At 46.0% G+C, this 14,139-nt stretch overlaps 1 protein-coding gene across 2 annotated transcripts in view; it reads left to right on the forward strand.

Moving 5' to 3' along the window:
• The first annotated feature begins 3,395 nt into the window (after positions 1-3,395).
• LOC135899367 (pancreatic lipase-related protein 2-like) overlaps positions 3,396-14,139 on the forward strand; it is a 44,111-nt gene continuing 33,367 nt past the window's right edge. The window contains exon 1 of one of the 2 annotated variants that reach the window (XM_065428625.1): positions 3,396-3,533. The gene's annotated coding sequence lies outside the window, so the exon portion shown is untranslated. The remainder of the gene's footprint in view (positions 3,534-14,139) is intronic. The other variant, XM_065428624.1, reaches the window with a different exon arrangement.

The following is a 14,139-nucleotide window of genomic DNA, read 5'->3' on the forward strand; positions in this document are numbered from 1 at the left end:
GAACTAGCCATGGATGTGGTTGACAATTGTGGAGGCTGTTCGACGCGGCGTCACTTAATTCCGGCTGCAGAGTTCTACATTAGTCTTTAGATTTGTCCTGTTGCAGTGTTCTACTTTGGTCTTTAGATTTGTCATGTTGCTCTCCTTTCCTCTTTCCTTTTTCCTCCCCTCCTTCCTGTCTTCCATTTCTGTGTTGCTGTCACCTCCGTCCAGAAGAGTAGGCAGGCGCTGTGCCCCTTCCGGTGGCAGTTGCCAGCCTGCTCCTCGCTTTCCCTTTCCTGTTACCTGTGTATAGGTGTATATGTGTTCAAAACAAATACTAATAATAATTTTTTTCCAGACACATGTGACATTTTTATTCTAGAAAGGAGACTGAACGATTAATCCTTCCTCCTGTGTTCTTTGAGCTGCGAGCTCTTCTTCTCACCTTCTAATCGTTTCTATCTCCTTTCCCACCTTCCCAAGTGCTGGGTAGTCAACCGGTCTGAGCCACGTTAAGATACCTGCCTTCCTCTTATCATTATCTCTCTTTGTCTAAGAGTCAATAGCAATCGTGAACTCTTGCATAAAAAATACTCACTTCACGAAACCTTCGCTTTACGTAGATTACACATGTTCGTAGAATCTGCATTTTTTATGACTTTTTTTTCATCCCACTCATAATGTGGGCAAAAGGCAAGCCAGAGCCAAAGCCTTACTAGAGAAAGCTAAAAATCAGGCTGAATGCTCATTCGTCGACGCAGCTTTCATGTCCAATAGACGAGCCTTTACAGCGGTCCTTCTTAATGGCAAAGGTGAAGTCGTTAAATCGGCTTCCACGTACAGCACACAACCAGAAATTGAAGAACACGTAGCCATCGCATTGGCACTTTTAGACCTAAAGAGTTCCAAGATGCACAGCGATTCTCGGGCAGCCGTCCGGACATTTACCAAAGGAGTCATCTCTAGACAGGTCTTGGCAATTCTCTACGCAAAGGTCATCACACCCCACACGATCACCGGGTTTCCTGCTCATATGGGAGAAATCATCGGTTCTCCTGCGAACCTCAACGAATCTGCCCACAATTATGCACGAGGACTTGCCAACCATGTAGCCACAAGGCAAGAAGATGCTGAGGTTCCAGATTGCAGGGACCACCTCCTCATGTACAATAAGCTAACCAAACACTTCTACACAAGACACAGGGTATTCCCCCCTCCACACAGTACACTAAATAGAGCTCAGGCCATAGCACTAATGCCCTTGCAAACAAGAACCGATCCGAACCCACTTCTAATAAACAATCTATCCGGAGTTCTCTACTTCTACAACATGCGATAAATGTAACGACACCGCAGATCTTAGTCATATGCTCTGGCGTTGCTCCGTGTTACGCAGTGACAAAGGCAACACTGAAGAGCGGTGGGACGCAGTTCTATGCAGTCTCACATTAGAAGAACAGCTACGCGCGGTCCAACGGGCCCGCGAAGCGGCCGAAAGGCTAGGCCTTTCAGTCCCAACGTGGGAGCGGCCAGCTTCGGGCTAGGAAACTAGCGCGACCTAATGCACCTCAATAAAGTTTTCTCCATCCATCCATCTAACCATGCTTTTTGATAGCGCTATCAATAATATCTAACGGAAGTCAGATCCATGGGTGTTTTTTGCCGTAGATAGGAAACACCCACGCACCTACGAGTTGGCCTAGTGGATTTATGCTCGTTGTGTGTCTATGCGTTAGGAGAAACTTCGACTAGTAGGCTTTGCACCGACTTTTCCTTTTATGCGCTTCGCCGATTAAATTCATAGATTGGTTGAACAGTGAACTATGTCAGTGTATTTGCTAATGTTAAAGGTTTTAATTTGAGACTTTTAAATGTGGCGATGATTGCCGTATACCGCGTGATTTCGTTGCACCAAAAACAAACGAAATGTGCACAATTTCTGCGTTCGCTTTTGCCTACCCTATTGAAACGAATGTTAAATGCAGAAGTTGTCTCATTAGGTTACTACTGAGCCGATTTGAAAAAAAAACTGTGGCTTGCGTTTAACAATAATAAAAATTCATGCTATCGTGAATTCTGTAAGCAAATTGCTTTGTTTATACCTTAATTTCTTTTTTTCAGTCATAGTAACAAAATTTGAAGATACTCTAAGAAAATATACATATACATCAAGTTTCCAAATCAAGCTCCGTTTTAAAAGAAATGTAAGGAAAAGTATGTAAGGCTGACAAAATTTATATATCACATGTGACTATGCAAAACGCTCCTAGATAGCGAATGAGATTCAAGAACTGGCGTAACCGTAGCAGCGGCCTTACATGTACAGTAAATGAATATGTTGACATAAAGGTGAGTGATTTGATCGATAGGGATTCACGACTTTAACTGGACAACGAAACACAAAAGAACAACTAGAAAGCCGCCCTTTTGTGCTCGTCATTTCCTCTCTCTTGCGCCAATGTCTTTTACGCCTGCATTTCAAAATAATACTGCGTCGATATTAATCCCTTCTGAACATTCCATCAGATGCAGTAGGCAGAATTGCGGCATCTGTTTACGGCGCGATATTTATACATGCGTAAGCTTGGTGTTTATATTTTTCCTAATGCTTCGATATTAACAAGATTTATAACATAATTTAGGACTGAGAACGCAAATCACCTCCCATCAGTCGCAAGTAATCTACTATTCTTTCTCTCTAAGCGCAACAAATTTCTTTCAGATAGGCCTTGTGTTCGCCTAATGAAAGCATTTCTAATTTTCACGTGCACCTGAGTAATCGAAAACAACGAAACGAGCCAGAAAATTACTTTCTTCGCACAGCACGTGTCTGCACAACTTGGCAAACATTGGTAGCTTAGTGCGCATTTAGAGTGGCAAAAAGAATGTCCATGGAACAAACTAAGCGGTAACATTGGATAGAAGAAACTAGAGCACCTAAGGAAATTCAAGGACTGCAGGCCCCGTTGGTTAGCGCTTGCCAACTACGTAGCAGTGTCAAGTGAATAAGCGGATATCTCTAACCATCTAGCGGTACACCTAATCGTCCCTGAAACACACGAATGCCGAGGTGTTATTGCCTCCTCTTTTTTTTTCTTCTTTTTCTCTCGTTCTCTCGATCGATCGGCGTCACTTGTTGGGGCCATCTTAGATCTGGCCTCGGGGGCTACGCGGCTTGCGAGAAAGCGCGGTACGCCCCTCCCAGGAGCACCCAATGCACGCACATCCTCGCCCGCTTTGGGAAAGCTGCCGCGTTCTACTCTTTCCTCAACCGCTCGCAGATAGAAAGAAACTAAGCCGGTATGAAGTAATCCGGCCTCAGCTTCGGCAGGCTGCCCTTCGAGTCGGAAGGGAGAGAATAAAAAAAAAAGGGTAAGAAAATATCCTAGCGAGGGCGACAGACTCCGCGCCGTAAGACACGGGGAGAGGGGAAAGGCAAAGTCAGAGAGCGATCGCCGAGGGCACGGAGTAGGCGAATCAAAGCGCGCGTATCTGTCAGTATAGCCGGACACTCGGTCTTCATCACCGCGGGGACCACATCGTCTCCATAGGTAAGCGGCTCCTGTCCCGCTGTCTCTTTTTATACACTTCTGCCCACAACAACCCATTTCGCTTTTTCATCCCCAGACTATGCATTAACCTCATTTGCTTCTGTAACCACAGTAATGCGCTGGACGTGGATCAGCAACGTAGAATGAAGGAGAAAAAAAAAAGCTCACGTTCAAGCGTTAATTCCCGCGCCACATATCGCAGCCCGGAGTTACTTTGCACTTCGGCCCATCGGTTATCTGGATTTTTCAAAAAGGAAATTATGCTAGTATTCACAGCAAGGAACCGTCGCTCAGTCTTTTGGGCGCCGCATAACTAAGTAGTCGCAAGTGCGGTGTTCCGCACGTACGCACTTATTGCTAATCCCGTCTCCCTTTTCTTCCTGATCATGCGGTGCGGCACAAATGCCGTGCACGAAGAAGGAAAGACAGGCAACTCAACCAACTGCGCGAGCCGCCGCTGATAATAAGTGTGCAGCGTAGCGGGCCAGAACCCCCATTGAAGAAACTTCGCTCTCTGCCAGTCGAACCTCGGGTAGAGAGCGAAGCTTGTGCTCTGGGGAGCACGACGGCCCCTGGCTTAATTACGAAGGCTGAGCGATCTGTTATTTTGATCCATAAATGCCCGAACATGAGCGGACAAGTTCTGCCAAACTTCCCTGGCTGCATAAATCAGGCGAAAAAAGATACGTTTAAACTTTGCGAGGCCGGTTTGCAAAAGGTGCCTCGCGATGATAACACGTGGGAGACTTCCTGATAGTAGCTTTTAGCTCTCGCAAGCATTTTGCTTGTTTGCTTATAAAACGTCGTCACCAACAAAATTGTAATTAGAGGCAATTCTCCTAGCCACATATTTTATCAAAACATATGAGACACCGAAAAAAAAAACAGTGGGTAATTTGTACGGACTCCTTGTCGGCTTCAGTATGTCTTGAAAATGTTGATGATAGCCAACCACACGCACGAATAACAAACGCAGTACTGAACAGTTTAACCCAGGCTACTGACAGAAAACATTGAAGTGATATCATAGTTGGTCCCAGGGCATGCTGGTATAGCAGGCAACGAATTAGCGGAATCGTTGACAAAGTCGGCCCATAAAGATGCAGAAATTCAACTCATCCCTTTATCCCCAATGGACACGCAGTGCAGATTAAGAGTACTGAAGAAGGACTTATGTATGTCAACCTGGTCCAATGAAAATACTAAGGAATCAATTCTTTACGAAGTTAACCCTCAACTGAATTACCAGTTGGATGTAGAACTTTCGAAAAATACCGAGACACTAATTCATGGACTGCGCCTTGGATCAGCATACACCAAACATTTCCGATACCGCACACAACGGGCTCCTTCCCCGGCTTGTTCCTGTGGCCACGACCATGAGGATGTTCGCCATCTACACCTCGAATGCCCCATATACGCGACGCAAAGACGGCAGCCTGAACAAGATCTACACTGCATTGATCCTCACCGACTCCTCCCACTCGCAACATTGCTGGGCCCATAGCCATCGAAAATAGCACAGCGGAAATCACTGAACGCACTCGAACATTTTCACGAAAACACTGCCATAGCTAACAATTAAGTACTACATATCGCACTGGATAGTCACAAGATGTAACTACAACTTTCTTCTATCATTTGTAACTATTAGCGCTAGCATATTGCGTGTTACACCCATGTGTATTCTATGTATGCTCATCTGTTTACATGCTCATCCCAGTCCATACCATGTCCGCTTGTGACTGTTTGTGACTTTGTTTACTAACTCATTGTGCTGCGACTTGCCTTTGCCTTCTATATTTATCTGTTCGCGGGCGTGTAGGACTGTGTGCTGTGAATTTCTGGCCATAAGACGTAGTTTCTTATCATTTTCTTACTACGTATATTTTTGTGTTGTTTCTGCTATGCTAAAAGGAGTAGCCGGCCGTCACCGGTTATAGGGTGACTACATCTATTTCTTTTATTTTCCTTTCAATAAGGAAAAAAGATGACCTTTCAAAATCTGCATGAGTAACTTCTTATTCATCGACACAGGGGATTGAAGTGTCTAACTAAACGTGAGCACGTCGCGATTGAAACAATGCGACGCTAGATGTGAAGCATTAGGGTTGTTAAGTGATTGTTTGTGTTATTTCAGTCTGATATTGAAACACCTGCCGTATAAGCGGTTGTAAACCTTTGTTTGAAGACACAAAAATTGTTTCAAGACACTAATGCCAAACCACACGAAAAATAATCGAGGCATTTCACATGAAAAGATTAGGAGAGACTAGCATTAAGCCACGCATCAATATCTCTGTTAGAAAGCGAATTTCAATATCTTCTCAGCACGTGTGTTAATCGCAAGTACTGCCTTTTGTTGTTTGGTTTTTGGCATCCCTACCTCTTGATATGTTTTACTCACATCTTTAGACCTTGTCATGCTCATATGTGCTGCAGTATTTGCAATCACTAATATATATATATATATATATATATATATATATATATATATATATATATATATATATATATATATATATATATATATATATATATATATATATATATATATATATATATATATATATATATATATATATATATATAGAAGCCATCCTGGCGACCGAAGGACAGGAGAACACAGCAGGGTCATGGCACTGCGACGCTGGTCGGAAGGCGCTTCCGTTGGCTCGATGAGGTAGTTGACCGCGGATGTTTGTTTCATTACCCGATAAGGACCGTGGTACTTGGAGAGCAGCTTAGAGGAAAGGCCTGGAGGAGTAGAGGGCACCCACAACCAGACCAGCGAGTGAGGAGCAAAGCACGTAGCCGCAGTAGATGAATCGTGGCAAATCGTATCTATATATATTGATACTCTTAATAAATATTTAGTTGAGAAATAGCGCTCGTCCTGTCTGCTTCTAGTCTCGGTCTGTGTCACTTCGCGCTACAATTCAAGATCATGTTACCGTACCAACTCGTCCAACTTTCTATCCTTTTGCATGAAAAAGCAACTTGCCGCAGGTGGGAACCGAATCCACAACCTTCGCATTTCGCGTGGCTCCTCTACCAATTGAGCTACCGCGGCGCTGTTTCCTCATCCACTTTCTTGGGTATTTATGTGTCCAAGTAGAGCACTGGGAGTGTTAGCCAGCGCCACCACTCACAGACCTTGGCGGCGGACGTGGAACGTCCTTCTTGCCGCAGGCGTCACGAGAACGTGATCTTCTTGGGTGAAGGCAACTGGTCAATAAACCCACACATGCTACCTGAAGGCATCAATGTAGCTGGATTCGAGACACCCGTTATGTAATAAACGAGAAGAAAGGGGGTAAACCGAGGGGCCCGATTTTTATTAGTCATACTCCCAGGGTTCTACTAGGAAACATAAATACCCAAGAAAGTCGACGGGGAAACGGCATCGCGGTAGCTCAATCGCATCGCACGCGAAATGCGAAGGCTGTGGAATCGTTCCCCACCTGCGGCAAGTTGTTTTTCAGCCACTTTCATTTCCATTAACTTATCGTTTTTTTTTATTTCATTTATTAAGTACAGGTCATTTCCGCTATGTTGTCCTTGGTGTCAGTGTTTGTGGCTTCTTATGATATGACTAATAAAAATCAGGCCCCTCGGTTAATCCCCGTTCTTCTCTCGTTTATATATATATATATATATATATATATATATATATATATATATACGAGAAGAAAGGTAACCGAGACACCCGATTTCTATTAATCATATGAGAAGCCAACAAACAAAGACACCAAGGACAACATAGGGGAAATTACTTGTGCTTGCTCATTGAATTAAAGAAATTACAAATTAATGGAAATGAACGTGGATGAAAGAGCAGCTGGCCGCAAGCGGGTAACGAACCCCACGTCATCGCATAACGCGTGCGGTGCTTTTAACAATCGAGCTACCGCGGCGCCGTTTTCCCATCCTCTTTCCGAGGTATTTATCTTTTGCTGTCAGAACCAAACTATAGAAGCGTGTGGTTTAGAAGTTGCGAACACTTATGCGGCACATAGTTCGACCGTCGCCGAATATCCTGCGACTGCAAAATCGTGAGCATTGAAACAAACCATTGCTTTTTGCCGTGCAGAGATGCTTCTATATATACCACAAATGACGGGGTACAAGTAAATGTATGGCAAGTGTGTACACGACGCTCATTGCTTGTTTTCTCCCTATCTATGCTCAAATAACAGGCTACATTGCAATGTAATTGATATGCGTTCAAGGGTGTACTCACCTGTCCACATGACGTCGGCAGCGGCTTGCGCTCGCCGAAGACTTAAGTAATGAAATGGTGCGGGGAATCGGCGTCCCAAGAATAGTACGAGGCTCTTCGTGGAAAGGTACGCTGGAGAACCCTGGGAACGATGTTGTGTGCGTCACCGGATTCTCCAAAGAATGAATGCATGGGCGTCTCAGTTTTTCGAATAGATGACGTCAGCAATAACCGGACACTGAAAACGACCCCTCCTCCCCCCCCCCCCCCCCATTGGTGCAGCTAAAGAACTGAAAACACGTTTTATTTTATTTTTCTACTAGACTTCGTAACATTGCTGAGAAATTATCTTCATGCTTTTGGTTTTTTTTTTGCAGTAATCCCTCTCTCAGTTCTTCTCTCGCTCTTTCTTCTTCAAGATTTGCACTCTTTGGGATTCATATCGTTCCATAAAGTACACATCGAAGCTTCAGAAAAGACGGCTCTACATAAAACTTCAGGCGTGTTGCAGTTTCCAAGTACCCCTTTTATCTCGTCCTCCAAAACCTATTTCGTATTAACTACAATGTTTTTTTTTATTATTATTGAATACAGATCTTTTTTTATATAAGAAGGCTATGACCGTAAGACAGCAGCTGTGTTCACATACGAGCTTTACGGCGAGGCGGAAAATAGTTTCCCTCGCGTGAGTAACTCTGGAAATACTAAAACAAAAAATGTATTAATTAACTTTTTTATTGGTGCCTTTGGGCCAGTTGCCTAATGGAGAAATCGAAGGCAGTCACATTTTAATGCACCCCCATTTTCTAAAGCTGCCGAAAACCACACCTAATACGAGATATTTATCGTCAAATCCATCGAAACCGAGCGCCGGGGGAGCACAGTAAAGACGGCCCCGCTATCATATCAGAGCTGACGCAAGTGCGAGAAGGTTTGATCGTCTCGTCAGTCGCGGCATCTACTGATACGGCACGCTTTGCCTGGCATGTCATGTGCCGCGCTGTGTGTCGGGTCAGGATTTGCCGCGTCATGCTGTCCCTCAAACTTCGCCCCGTACGTCTTTGCGGGGCGTTTCCGTCTGACGCGCAGCGGGACGCGCTCAGTTTGGTTTGTGCCCGTATTTGACCTTTACTTGTCATTATGAATATCTCACGTCATGCGCGATTTTCTGGATTTATAAAAAAAAATGGTTATGCAATAAATTGTGACACCGCGCAAGTTCGCCATATAAACAACTGCCCTGAAGTGAACAACAGAATAAAATTACATCTTTTTAGTTAGTCTTTTCAGAGTAACTTAAGCAGCGGAAAGGTAATTCTGCCTCGCTGTCCCGCTCGTATATAAGCGAAGACGACAGGTGTCTCACGGCCACAGCTTTTTTTTTTTTTAATCTGTATTGTATAAAAAGAACACCCTGTATATGATGTGTAGCTATAAATGTTAATGTGTCATTGAGATGGGAGCAAGTTCGACTTTAAAAGCAATTGTCATTTATACTTGTATTTAAAATATTGTGGCAGAACGCATCTCACGATGACTGTCGAATATAATGCGTTTAGCATTGAATCGGGAATTCCGAGGACAGCTAAGCACGTATGAGTTGTGAATGCGAAAACATTAATGTCAAATTGAACGCTGAGGGGTCCTTGAGTTTTGCGCTGCGAGGGATGCACCATACACTTAAAAAAAAAAGTTTGCGCCCTTTGGGGCTTATCTTGTCCCCCAAAGGTAATCGTCATCTGCCTTGCTTGCGTTTCCTTTCTTGAAAACTCAGCGCTCGCTACTTTCCTGTCGATAGTGTTGTTTCACACTGGTAACGCGCAAGCCGTTCGTGACTTGGAAGTACCGAGCTCGCAGCGTTAAAGAAAGGAAGTGCGGTGAAGGCCGATGACAATTATCGTTGTGGGACAAGATAAGCCCGGCAGGGTGCCAACTTTTTAAGAGTGCAGCGGTACGTGCTGCCTGAGTCAGCAAGCAGCAGCAGCCTGCGGTGCCAACGCCGCATGCCTCCGTCGTCCTGCGCGACGAGAGACTGAGGAAGCAGCAGCGGCCACCACAACCAGGGGCCGAATCTTATAACGGTTCGGAATGCGAACCGTTCACTTCGCCGCTTACGTCACTAGATGTGCCACTCCCAAGCCGGCGGTGGAAGAAGGGGAGTACGCGACCAATAGATGAGAGGGTGCTACCTCTGAAGTGTACGTCATTATATGACGAGCTAATCGAGGAATTGCAGAATGTTTCTGCTTGCTAAATAAATGTAAAATATAAATTAAATATTATACGCCAAGTTTTGAAGTATAAACTTGTGTTGCCGGGCGTTTACGCAATGCAGAAGTAATTTATTAATGTCATTCTTTTTCATTCTCAGCCCACAGGCGGTATCGTAAGCGTAAATGAGTTGGCCACGGAGTTGGCAGAGCGCAGGGCTATGTCGTCTGCTACCAGGAGCTCGCACGAGCATGCAACAGGAACGCACTGCCAGCACTTCTCAAGTAGCTAGCGCGACAAAACCGTGAACTGGTTCTTAGGGACACCTTTACTAGCCGACTATATCAATTTTCCTTCTTTTTTCGGCTTCATCATCGGCTCGGACATGACTCGCTCGCCGCCGCGCTGCCGCTATCCCTGCGATTTGCCCCACGGCGCGTCGCGTGATAGAAGCAGTGGAACTTAAATCGAACATTATGGTATATGGGCCCTGCATTGCCTGCGCGAAGTAAAATCGAAGAATGTGGTGCTGACGGTGCGCGCTGTGCCGTGAAATTGAGAGACAAGGTATGGCACTACCGAACTAGAGAAAAAAGGGCAGCCAAATAAGAGAGCTCCACAATACCTTCCCGTCCTGACTGTATAGTTTTATCAGCCGAACGAAGGAAGCGCTGAACCAGCCTAGGTTGAACCCTTCTGATTGCTGAACGGCGATCTGTGAGCTATTCACACTGGCGATAGCACTGGGAATTCGATCTCACCATGCAAATATCTCCTTAGCATTGACATTGAAGCTGAGGTAACGGCAAAGCTCACCCAGCCCTTCAACCGGCCAACACAGTAATTGCGAGAGCAACTTTGTGGACAATGCCGGCAGCAGAGATCTAGGCAATTCCGATGAATGCTTCGCGTCCGACTGAGCTCTGGGAGCTGCAGGCCGGTGGCGATGAACCGCAGCGCGCAATATTCCTTCCTCTGCGTGGAATGGCCACTCGTACGCTTGCAGCCGAGTCTCCTCCATTTGATAGCGTAGCCTGCTAAAGGTCTACTTAGAAAGCCAGCAAGGGCGATGCAACTCATTATCCGTCACTTCTTCGAAAGCGTATCGCATTTCCAGCCGTGGTCGACACCGAAAGAGGAACGCCAAGCAGACGACGAAGGCAAGTAATAGCCTCCGAAGCAACCAACGCACGCGTGCGCGACGCCCGCGTGTCTCCGGGGGCGCGCGACCGGCGCGCGCGGCCAGGGTCACAAGCCAACAGCCAAGCCACAGCAACGGAACCCAAAGCGGACTACCCCTTCGCCGGTTCCTTCGACCGGTTCGCTTTGAAAATGATTGACAGATGCGTGACGTATTCGAAAATTGCGATACCGCCCCGCTGCCTCTGACGACCTGTGACGTAATCAAAATTTTGGCCAATCAGGTGAGGCCAAAGGAACGGTTCCCCAACCGAACCGTTATAAGATTCGGCCCCAGCAGGCGTGCATTGTCATCATCATCATCATCATTTTGATTTTTTAAGAAAAGTGAAGAGATAAGTGCAGCGCCGTAACTGACTCTCAGGCGAGGTCACCACAACAGCACTGCACTGGGAAGGGGGTATGGGGAGAAAAAAGTGAAGGAGGGAAAAAGGTGAAGGAGAGGGAGACCAGTAGAAGGTGGCAAAAAAGAAAGTAGAAGCGAATGCGAGGCTAAGAGCCGCGCTCTCAAGTTGGCTGCACAGGTGACGGCCTCGGCGTGTGTGGGCCTCGAGCCGCAATTACATATACGTGTGTTGAAGCAGAGCTTCCCGTGCGGCGAGAGCCGCGACTCCGTGGCCGCGACACAAATTTGGCGCACATTTCCGTCGATGTTTTGACGCACCAGCTAAGCGCACTGGGAGTGATAGAAATCCGGTCCGCGCGGCGGCTTCCGCGAGCGAGACGACAGCACCCGCAGGCGTGCGTCAGGCGACTGTCTCGCCGACGATAACCCGACTCCTCTCATCGGTCGAGGCGCGCTGGTGACGTGGCGTCGCGGCGATGCCCTCACGCGACACCGTTTCGTCCGCTCCGCTCCATCGAGGCGTGCTCGTGACGTGACGTCGCAGCCAATGGGAATTTAGGTGCCGTGTCGCTGCTACAGACACTGGCTTTTTCGCCCAATGAGCCATTTGATGATTTCGCATCAATATAGCGACACAACCTACTGCTAGTAGTTATGTACAAGGCGTGTGCTACAGAGGGATGCCTCATTCGCACTTCCCTAAGAACGATCGGCGCCGTGTAGCGCCCCCACCGCGAGGCCTGCGCATGGCCTCCGAAATGCATGACGCACCGGTGCGTGCGAAAACTGGGAAATGCGCCATGCGGCAACAAAGCTACTCTCTCGCGCTTCTTTCTGGACCCGATGAGCCACCGAATGGCGCTGCGGAGAAATCCGTGCGCGGCCTCTGAGACGAGAAGCGTAGCGCGCAGATGCCCACGAACAAGATGAGAACAAAAGATTATGGAGACGTATACAAAAATGGTAGAACGAAAAACATGCACAGCATACCTGAGTAAATTAAGCAGGCTAGGCGACTATTTGTCACCGCCCTGTCTCAAAGAGGGTGCCAATAAATCGTCATCATCATCACGCTGAGAATTGTTCCCTCGCTTGCCGCCCACTCAGTGGCACATATTCGGTAACACAAATTTTATATATATATATATATATATATATATATATATATATATATATATATATATATATATATATATATATATATATATATATATATCAGTTTCAATTTATTTCTTTAATAAGTAGATATACATGCTTACACAAGTATACAGAAGGAGGTATACAGAGCATATGGCTTATCGTTGCGGGCCAAGATAAGCCCGACAGGGTGCCAACTTTTTTAAGCGTGCAGCGGTATACAGAGCATGTGGCTGAAAGGGAACCTCCTGTCAGAAAATACACACATTAGAGCAAATACACAGCATAAAACAGCAATACAGTAGTCACTAAGTGGAAAGTTCTACGAGACTTTCATTGAAGAGCGGCGCATACCCAGCGCATTTGTGGCTCAGCCCTACAAATGCGCCGGGTTGCAGTCTTTGAGGAACCCTCGTGAGGTGGGTTCGATTCCACGCAGCATCGGAGAAATTTAAGGAATATTTCTCATCACGGTAGAGGGTGCGAAATACATTCATTGCCGAGCGGCACACACCGACTGGCACATATCCAGTGACGCAATTTGGCATCAAAGAGGTTCGCTGAATACCAGCACAGACCGGGCGGCACATACACGCTGCTCCAAGTCGGCGTCAAAAAGTCTTTGAACAGCGGTACCTACCCAGTTCCGCATCTACAGTGACCCATGTAGGCATGAAAGAGGTTCGTCGAAGAGCGACACATGTGTACACACTGCCCCATACTCAGTGGCGCAAGTTGGTCCGATGGTTGGTTTCAAAACCTGTTACCGCAGCACAGCAGCCGGATGCGCTACCCTTTCCACCACTGACTATCCAGCGACCCAGTTAGGCGGGAGATAGATAGATAGATAGATAAGCGAAGTGCATCTGATGTTGGTCCCGAGCAGTACACCGGCCAGTTGGTCTATGTATACTAGGTGTTTCAGTCAACACTTTCCAAATTTTTTAAACGTTGCCTGTGGCAGATAGCAGCTCCACAAATTGTAAAGTGGGTTTATTCAGGTCGTAGAGCAGCAGCAACAAATGCAACACTTGTGGGTAGGGCGCAACCAGAGAGTGAACTGGGTACGAGCCACGCGATGGCAACGGGGCTTTTCAGCGTGTCGATCTTCTTCCTCACAATATATATGTATGTATGTATATATATATATATATATATATATATATATATATATATATATATATATATATATATATATATATATATATATATATATATATATATATATCACGTGAACGGGTTCATACACTACACTTTTTCCACTTAGGCACTCCTAATGCTAACGCATTAAAAGGACAGAGGATTCTTTCGGCATATGCAGGGTGCGGGAATGAGGAAGAAAGTATCTTTTGTGCTTATAAAAATGGGGGCCGTGCGTTGCTCAAACCACGAAGAGTACTCAAACGCGAGAACATATGTGAGACGCGTAAAATATGCAATTTCCACTTCTCGCTTAGTTAAGCCCCCTTTCGAGAGGAAGAAACCCCACA

Source organism: Dermacentor albipictus, chromosome 1 (genome assembly GCF_038994185.2).
Source record: "Dermacentor albipictus isolate Rhodes 1998 colony chromosome 1, USDA_Dalb.pri_finalv2, whole genome shotgun sequence".
Lineage (NCBI taxonomy): Eukaryota > Metazoa > Arthropoda > Arachnida > Ixodida > Ixodidae > Dermacentor > Dermacentor albipictus.